This window comes from Polypterus senegalus, chromosome 1 (genome assembly GCF_016835505.1).
Source record: "Polypterus senegalus isolate Bchr_013 chromosome 1, ASM1683550v1, whole genome shotgun sequence".
NCBI lineage: Eukaryota > Metazoa > Chordata > Cladistia > Polypteriformes > Polypteridae > Polypterus > Polypterus senegalus.
The window spans coordinates 191,324,288-191,333,754 of NC_053154.1; positions in this window are offsets into that span (position 1 = coordinate 191,324,288).

Sequence of the window (9,467 nt, forward strand, 5' to 3'; positions counted from 1 at the left end):
CTTACTAGTAATGGTTCTTACTGGCACTGGTACTTAAACAAACAACTGGTAAGGAACAGCAAGGGAACAGAGCATCACAAGACGAATGTCTGGTGCAATGGGGAAAACTGAGATAATGGCTGAGTTCCATGTCTGCAACTTAATTTTTGGCTCTTTTGCCAGATAGTTTGGTTTGACAAAGAGTTCGAAGATTGACAAAAACTTAGATGTTAATCTAGACACCAGCAGAAACTTATGGTGGCTGATTTTTAATCACTTTACTTAAGGGTTGTTTACAAAGACTAGTCAAATAAACAGTTGCTCTGAAGCCCCAATGTTTGTCCCTCTTCTGTCTGTAAGTAGAGCTATGATTTTCCTTACCTCTGTCATATTTTGGAGATATTTTTGAGAAGCTCTTTGTCTTACAGCAGTGGTTCTCAACCTGTCGAGCGGGCCCCCCTAGGGGGCGCAAAGTAACAAAAATGGGGGCCTGAAAATGTGAAAAAAAGAAAAAAAAGAATCAAAAATATGAAAAACAAATCTGTTGAAACCAAAACAAATTAACTTAAACTACATTCTGATACAAGAACAATAAATATAGAGTTAGATAAATGTCGATAAAAGTTAAGTAGGTATAATAAAATATGCATCTACATTTCAAAAAAATGTTAGCGGGGGGCGCAATTAAAACTGTTATGAAAACTCGGGTAACAAAAATATTTAAAGGTTGAGAAACGCTGGCTGACAGCTTAAAGGTCATTCTTCTTAAATAATATGCTTTCTAGGTGCAACCTAAATACTTTGTTTGGGTCCATAAATGCAAATTAATATTATGCATAAATATAAGAAAAACACTTACCTTGTATGTATATAAGGCCATTTGAACTGTAACTTACAATTATATACTAATATTTATATTCCTTTGTGTTTTTTAATTCTCTTCTTTATTTACTTCATTATTTGCTGGCCCTACCATCCATGAAGGGCCTTGGCCTTCTGAATATTTTCAGCCATGTCAGCTGCTTTGCCCCTCCATCTTCCAATTCCAACTTCCTTAGCTCCGGCTCCACCTTCCCTTCAGCTACAAAATGAACCCATAATGATGACATAATAATAATGGCAATTTTTACTAACATTTAAGAAAAACTAAACCAAGGGATTCTCAAAACTGGCAGAATTCATGAAAGTAATCAGCTTAGTCACATCCATTTTCACACTTTTCTTCATGATCTTACTCTGAACATTTTTGACACAATGCTTCTAGTACATTTATCACTAATTCTAACTCTCCTTATGAGTTTCTTACTAAAAGTTTCGATTGGCCAGCTGCATGATAAACGAAGACACAGTCCTCTCTTCATATTGTCTAGGAGGAGATACTTTAATGGTAATGGCTTTATTTGCCAAGAAAATTTAAAGCTGCTGGTCTTCAACTTTCAGATAACCTCTTTAGAGCTCTCTGTACTCTGAAGTATTAACAGTCGAGTCATGGCAGTCTTTCAAGCCCTGACATTTTTTTTGCTTTAATTAGAAAACACTAATGAGTATTTAGTTATAATGACTGAATACCTTTTTGGTGTTTGCCATGCTGAATTGTCATAAAATACTTGAATGTCTGAATATTTATTTTTTAAGAAGTAGAATTCTAGCACTGGTAGATTCAGGCTTGCTCATAAATAATGTGATGTGTACTGTTGTCTAAATCAAATTTTTGCAGCTTGGGGAAGCTGAAGCAATGAGAGTGCGTAGGAGGTGATTTTGTTATCCCTTTTTAAAATTTGCTATCTTAAATCTTCATCCATCCCTCAATTTGCTAAGCTACTTATCCAGTTCAGGGTAAGCTGGTGCCAATCCTTGCAACACTGAGTTTAAGGCAGGACACATGTCTGGACAGGGCATCTGTCCATAGAAGGACACACTCATGCACACATACAACTTTTTCCATTGAAGCCCGATCCAGGGAACTATGTAGATTTTCATACAGGGTGGATCTACAGCACCACCTCATCACTGTATAATAGCCAGTATCATAGGGACTCAATTTAGATCCCCATATTTGCTCAGGTTCCTACCTTATTGGTGTTTATTCTGTCAAATGTTCTCAGTTTAATAGAATTTTGAGAATACACACATACACGCAGTTATACAGGACGAGTTTAGAGCTACCATTTAACCTCACATGCACATCTCTGGGGATGTGGGAAGAAAGCCCATAGTAATCTATGAAGAACATGCAAACTGGACTCTGGAATGATGGAGCAGCAGTGGTAACCATTTTGCCCCCTGCTTAGTTAGAAATGAATCACCCTAATTTAACAAAAAATGAAAAGCAGTATAAGTGCTGACAATTACGAATAGCAAACTGTAATTATGCCTTGAATTGTTTATTTTCCTTTAAATTACACACATTGTCTGTGATGTAACAGGAAAACACTGATTGAGGCTTGGGTTTCGTGAAGTATGTTGTATTGAAATTGCTTTATAGTGATAATAACTGTGTTGTGTGTCTTCTGGTGAAGTGTGCATGTGCGGGGCCGCACGTGTTCAATCTCTCCCTGCGCATTCCCTTTGCAGAGACAGAGAGAGAGAGAGACACATACACAAAGGTACATGCGCGAGAGAGACACACACACACAGGCGCGCGAGGCACACACACACACACAGGTGCACGACAGAGAGACACATATGCACACGAGTGAGACACATACACACAGGTGCATGAGAGAGAGAGAGAGACACACACACAGGCGGATGATAGAGATGCACACACACGTACAGGCGCGCGAGACACACAGGCGTGCATGTGCATTGTTGCAATGTTACTTTTCTTGGTTGTTTATTAAATTACAGATTTTTCAAATGTTAATTTTTTTCCCTGTGCTTAAAACTTAAAAAAAGTGTTTTTAGCGAGCAGTTCATAGTGCTATAGCGCGAACTCTTGCAGTGTTACTTTTCTCGGTTGTTCAAGGTCTTCTCAGTGCTATTGAATGTTTTTACATTTAGTTTACTATTACGCTTTGCATTCTATGGTATAATTAACTATATTTGTGCTTAAAAACTTAAAAAAATATATATTTACATACAGTTTGTACGGTCTGGAACGGATTAATTGTATTTACATACAATCCTATCGGGGAAACTACTTTGGTTCCACTGTATTACTGTCAGAAAAAATTACAGGCATTTTACGGAAATACAAACCAGTATTACCGCGAGAGAAGATTAAAGGCACACAATACAGGGACACATATTACAGCCACATACACGGTGGGCCTCATGTATAACGCTGTGCGTAGAACTCGCAATATACCATGGCGTAAGCACAAAAGCTGAAATGTGCTTACGCACAGAAAAATCCAGATGCAGGAATCTGTGCGTACTCCAACTTCCACGTTCTTCCGCTACATAAATCCTGATCAGCGTGAAAACTAACGCTCGTGCACGCGCATTATGTAACGCCCAAAATCCTCCCAGAATTACGCCTATTTGAATATGCAAATCAATATAAATCGCCCTTAAGTGCAGCCTTCTGTGAAAAGACAATGGGAAAAGCACGGGGAAAATATAAGAATTTCAGCGAATACCAAGTGGAGGCAAAGGAAAAACATACTATTTGTTCAAATAAACCGTGGTATAATCAACAAAATGAAGTTGATCGAGTGGCATAGCGTGTTGGAGAAACATGAAAGCTCACATCCACAAAATCGCACAGTGCCGGAAATAAAAAAGAAGTCACATATCAAAGTCGCCGTGGAAAGCCGAGTTGTAAGCCCACTGTCTGAGTGTCATATGAAAGCTTATTAGGGTACAGAGAAAAAGCCACACAGTGGGGAAAAAGCACGAAATGTCCACTTCAATCTCGACATTTCCACTTTAATCACGTAGTTTATTTTGTCATTAAAGTAGAACATCATAAAATTCATCTTAAAATTGTTTAATTAACCAGTTTCTAAAATCACATCGTAATTAAAGTAGCACGTTAAATGCTTTGTTTTGTATTTGATATTCTACTCGTATGTGCTCTATGTGTGTGAATCACTACTTGCTTCTTAAACCGGCTCTCTTCCTCCAACTGGACACAGAATCCATTACATTTGTGATATTACAGCTCTCTGAATAACTAAAATACTGAGATGTATACGTGATGTCATTTTCATGATGATAGGAGTTAAAGCACGTTATTAAACATGTTTCACTTCGATGAAATAATTTATTGCAGCAGTACTCAGGGCGGCTCTAAGCTTGTGGTGGCACTGGGCAGAGGAAGAATCGGTGGCTCCTTCGCCCGCCAATGTCATGCATGGTGGATGGCCACGTATGTTGCAGACACTAGCCGCCTCGTGCTCATGACACAAGCATTTAACTTTTGCCGAAATTTGTCGCTGTGTTGTTATTTTATCTTTCTGTTTTATATTCAATATATATTGGCGTAGCTGTCACTGCAGTCAGTGCTTTTCTTTCCCCAAGTAACCGATCGCCATACAATCAGCTCTGTAATAGACGTTAAGCCATCTGTAAGCTTAGCACCGATTCTTCAAAACGTTTAAAGAACATTGAAATATCTTCGTAGTACATGTTTAATTATTCTATCCTTAAAGACACTCCCAGTGAAGAATATAGATTATTTAAATGAAGTTAAAGTTTTATCTGTATAATTTAACAAACATATTTTGCTGCATTTCACCTTAAAAATGATATTTCATCATATGTAAATACGCGCTTTATAAAGTGGCTCAGGTTGTGCGATATTATAACTATAGTGCAAGTTTACAGTGGGGTGATTGTACTTATAAGTACAAACAGTTCTACAAGGAGCACTTGATTGGCTGCATTTAAAGTTCTTGGGATTAAACTGTTTTGAACCGCGAGGTCCGTACAGGAAAGGCTTTAAAACGTTTTGCTGTGGCTGAGACAGCGTGTCCATGAAACTGTATACCGATAATTCTCTTTCCGATCAGCTGCTGCTGTGATTCACACTCAGATACAGTGATATAAATACTCCGAGTGGTGCAGTGAGAGAAATATGGAAAAAGATGATCCGCTGTGGCAACTCCTAACGGGAGGAGCTGAAAGAAGAAGAAGAAGAAGAAGAAGAAGAAGTGAGAGTAACAACGCTAAAGCAGTTATGGCATTTGGAATACTATGGCTGTTCCCTGGACCATTATATTGTTACGAGTTAATTACAATCAGATGCATTACACTAATAAACAATATGCGGTTAGTTTCTGTGTATTTATAAAGCCGCGTCATGAAAATAATGAGTAATCACACAAGAACAGTACCATTGCTTTGACGCTGGGTGCCGCTAGTTTGCAAAACCGAGCGGAGAACTTGCGTACGACAAGGTATGAGGTACCGTGGAAAAGTGCGTGGCTTTACGCCAAGTGTAGGTTTTATACATCGCGATTTGAACGTGGAAAAGTTCTTACGCAACATTTCTGTGCGTACGCACCGTTTATACATGAGGCCCACGTTCCTTTGCCATTTAATATAGACTGTTCATACAAATGTTTATGCACTACTGTTCTAGCGCCCGTTATTGTAACGGGCTTAATGTCTATTAATGGAATGAATCATTAAACATAAGGAAAATTATTGAATGTAACTTACTGTTTAATTAGATGTAACTTAAAGCTTAAGTGCCTTGTCTTAGAGAAGCTACCAAAGTAAATTTCCAGTGTTAAAATGAGATAAATGAGTAATGAGTATGCCTCCAGAAAATAGGGATAAACTGATGGGAAAGCCCATACACCCCTCCTATGAAGCAGTGTTAAGATCAATAGGACAATCCACAAAACACCCCTCTTAATGAAGTGGTGTTCAGAGTAATGGGAGAATTGACATGAGTCGGAAATTACTGCTGTCGTTAGCTGATTGGAGGAGGTAATAAAGTTCTGCATATTAAGAGTCATATGTACAAGTATATGTATATGAAGTATATGTATCAGAAAAAAAAGTGTAAAAGCAGATGAATTGTTTAATTGATTGCTCACACTATGGACTGGGACATTTGTGCATAAAATGTGCAAATAAAGACGTGTTCTGCATTCTTATTTGATCATCTGGCTGCCTTCTTTGAAGATAGAGGAAAGTTTTTTCAATGACAGTGTCCAGTTGTCAGTTTTTATTATTGTGAAGTCAATGCTACAATACGATGACTTCTTTATCTTGTTCTATAGCTTCTGATTAGCGTTTTGTTTGAAAAAAAAACTCCCCTTATTTAAAAAACAAAAAAAGATAAATTAATAACTCATAAATGTGTCTGTGGAGCACTGCCTTTAAAATTACTCACTTTGTTCAGTTTATGTGCAAAGATGCTCAGAAACTCTCTTGGTGTACTTTTTGGTTTGTCTGCCATGTCTTGGCTCTGCCTGATATCAAACAATAATAACAGTAATGAGGGAAAAACACTTTCCCTTTCTCCAGGTAGGATAAATATTTTCCAGTAGCTACCTTCGTCCAGCAAATCAAGACTTGCCAAGAGAAACAAGAGAAAAATAAACTCTGGGGATTGTTCTGATTAGGAGAGGAAAACAACAAGGTAGCACCCATGGGAGTGAAGGAGCTAAACAGTAGGGTCAGCATGATAGTGGTCAAGCCGTTCATTTTGAAAACCCGCCTTTAGGTTGTTCTGCGTTTCAACAGAAGCATTCAATGTAGAACTTTTACTGCACTATTTGGTAATTTGAAAATAAATACGTTCTATATTATAAGCCTGTTTAGAAATGGCAATAATCTAAAGTTTGATATGATTGTCTCCATAACAAGCTTTCCAAGTGTCCCCTGGGAGCTGTGTCCACTAGGAGTGGGTGCGGCAAAGAGCGCCTATATAGAAGAATAATGTGCAATTTGTGAGCTTGTACAAAAAAGTGTGGCCGCCGGTTATCACCTTGAAGGAGAGTCGAAGAATGTGTTATCATGGTGAAAACAAAGTGTGTTTACTTGTCCTGTATTGTTCTTTTCAATGGTAGGCCAGTTTTATTACGTAGATGACCTTCATTATCTTTTGCATTAATTATATAATTCATATGTCATGTCATCTAAATAGTACATGAGTAGTCATGACTCTTTTTAATGATCACTTTAATATAATCTGTTAAGTGTAGTTTTCGTAACTGCTGTGATTTCTTTTTCATTGCTTTGTCCTAGAATTTCTTATTTGGTTCATACATATCTTGGAAGGTACTAAATGTTTTCATATTTCTTGAATATCTTGTGACAGATAATATTGTTTATTTCTTTGCCAGTGTGAGATGCTTTGAGTTGTGTTGTTATTGCTTTTAGATCGTTTATACTTCTTACAAGTACTTATAATTTGCATTGGGATGTTTATATTATATGAATCACTTTACTCTTCACATTGAACAGCCCATTTCACAGTTTTAGTTAAGTTTAAAAACCCTTTTGTAGTGCTGAATTCTGGTCTTGCAGAGCTGGTGGGCCATCTCCACTTACATCTGCCTAGCACTGACCCTAGCACAACACCCAGACTATCTGTGAGAAATATGGGAGTTGTGGCAACCATTTGGCTCCTAAAGACATACCCTGCAATTCTAAGCCGCTGGATAGGCGTCATTGGGGTTCAACATGTTTGTCTTAACTCTCCACTACGCATCGACTATCCTAATCTCTAAAATGATACCCCATAACCTCTAAAATGAGAAAAATTAGTCTAGGTCAGATTAACCAGAAAAAAACACACAGCAAAACACAATATTAGTAAATGAGAATGCATTTTTAAAATATCATAAGCTATCATCTGTTTTAGGAATTTAATTAGTAGTCCAGCACACAGTTCAGTATCAGAAGCAAAAAAAATAAATTAATCTTGTAGCAAAGTCACATGAGATCTGGACTTTTCCTTTGTCTTCAATTGAAGAATGAGCCACATAAAATAATCCTCACTTTACCCTTTAAACCTAGAATTTTTCTCTCACACTTATATTGTTATTTCAACTATGAAATATTAAAAAATCTAAATGAAACATTTTTGAGCAGCTCAGCCAAAGTTTTTTAGGAGTCACATATATTCGTAATATTTCTTTTTCAAACTTGTTCTTTTTCTAATTCATAAAGTATTATAAACACCATTTTCACTGTTTACTTTTGCAGTTTCCTATCCTGTCACTCCATTCAAACACATTACATAATATATATATATATATATATATATATATATATATATATATATATATATATATATATATATATATATATATATATCATGTTTATTGTTGTAAATGTTGTAAATTTTCATAACATACATTAAATCTCCAACATAATGTCCATTTTAAGTGCACTATGACTCTAAACTCACTCAAGTAGCACAGGAGTGTAACTGATGCTGTTTGGATCGCTTGGGGTCACCATGATTCCAAAAATAAATGTCAGAAAACGAAGGCTTTATTAAACCTAGTGTTTGGCATGTGCTTCTTCTAATCATGGAAATAACTGATATATTGTTTTTTATATTTGAATATAAATCACAAAGGTTATGTTGCTGTGTTTGTCCCAAATTACCAAAGCTCTGCTGCTTTTAGCTTGTTTCATAGTTCAATAGTGTGGTGCATATTCCAAATAATTCCACAGACCAAATATCTTAATTTTTAAAAGTTTTAGTAACTTTTCAAAGCAAAACAGTTCATACAAAAATAGAAAAAAAATGATATTAAAGAGGATAAAAGTTCTGGATTAGAGAAAGTTCTGTTTAAGGTTTATTTTTCTTGTTTCATTTCTCTAAGTTTGGTCAATCAGCTGAACTTTAGGCATGTTAAGTATGTCAGAAAACTGTATACCATCTCCTATTTGCAAACATATCTAATAGTCTAGGCTAACAGTAAGACTTTTTCCTAATTGGCTTAATTAACACTCCGTTTTGCAGATAAAGCAAAGAAAGTTCTATTTCTTGTTATCTTTCAGGGGGTAAAAGACTATGCCATATTCTAGGCAGCGATAAGAAACAGATATTCTATTATTAAAATTAAGCAAACACTTATATGAATTTAACATTAAAAATAACCTTCTAAGATTGGCTCTTACAGATAATTTTAGATAGGATGCTTATCAGCAGGAGTTGGATAACATTAGAACATAAGAATTTTGAAGAGACCAGGCCATTCAGGCCAAAAAACTCATGCTCACCATTCACCTAGATTGTCCAAAGTAACATCAAGTCAAGATTTGAGGGTGCCTAAAATCCTACTCTCTTTTACTCCAAGTGTTCACTTATTCCAGGTGTCCGTCACTCTTTGAATGAAATAAAAGACACCCTAAAGGGGAAGCCTATTTAACCTGTCTCTCCAGAAATGATAGAAGGTGTCAAAAAGTCTCTTAAACTATTATTATTTTCTGAGGGATAATAATACAATGCAAGGAGAGATTGTATACATTCCCCACTTTTGTAACACATGACCTCAGGTTGTTGCTATTGAGGTCCCTGTAGCATTGTCTGGCACTTTTAATAAAAGCAGACAAGCAATCCGGCAGGG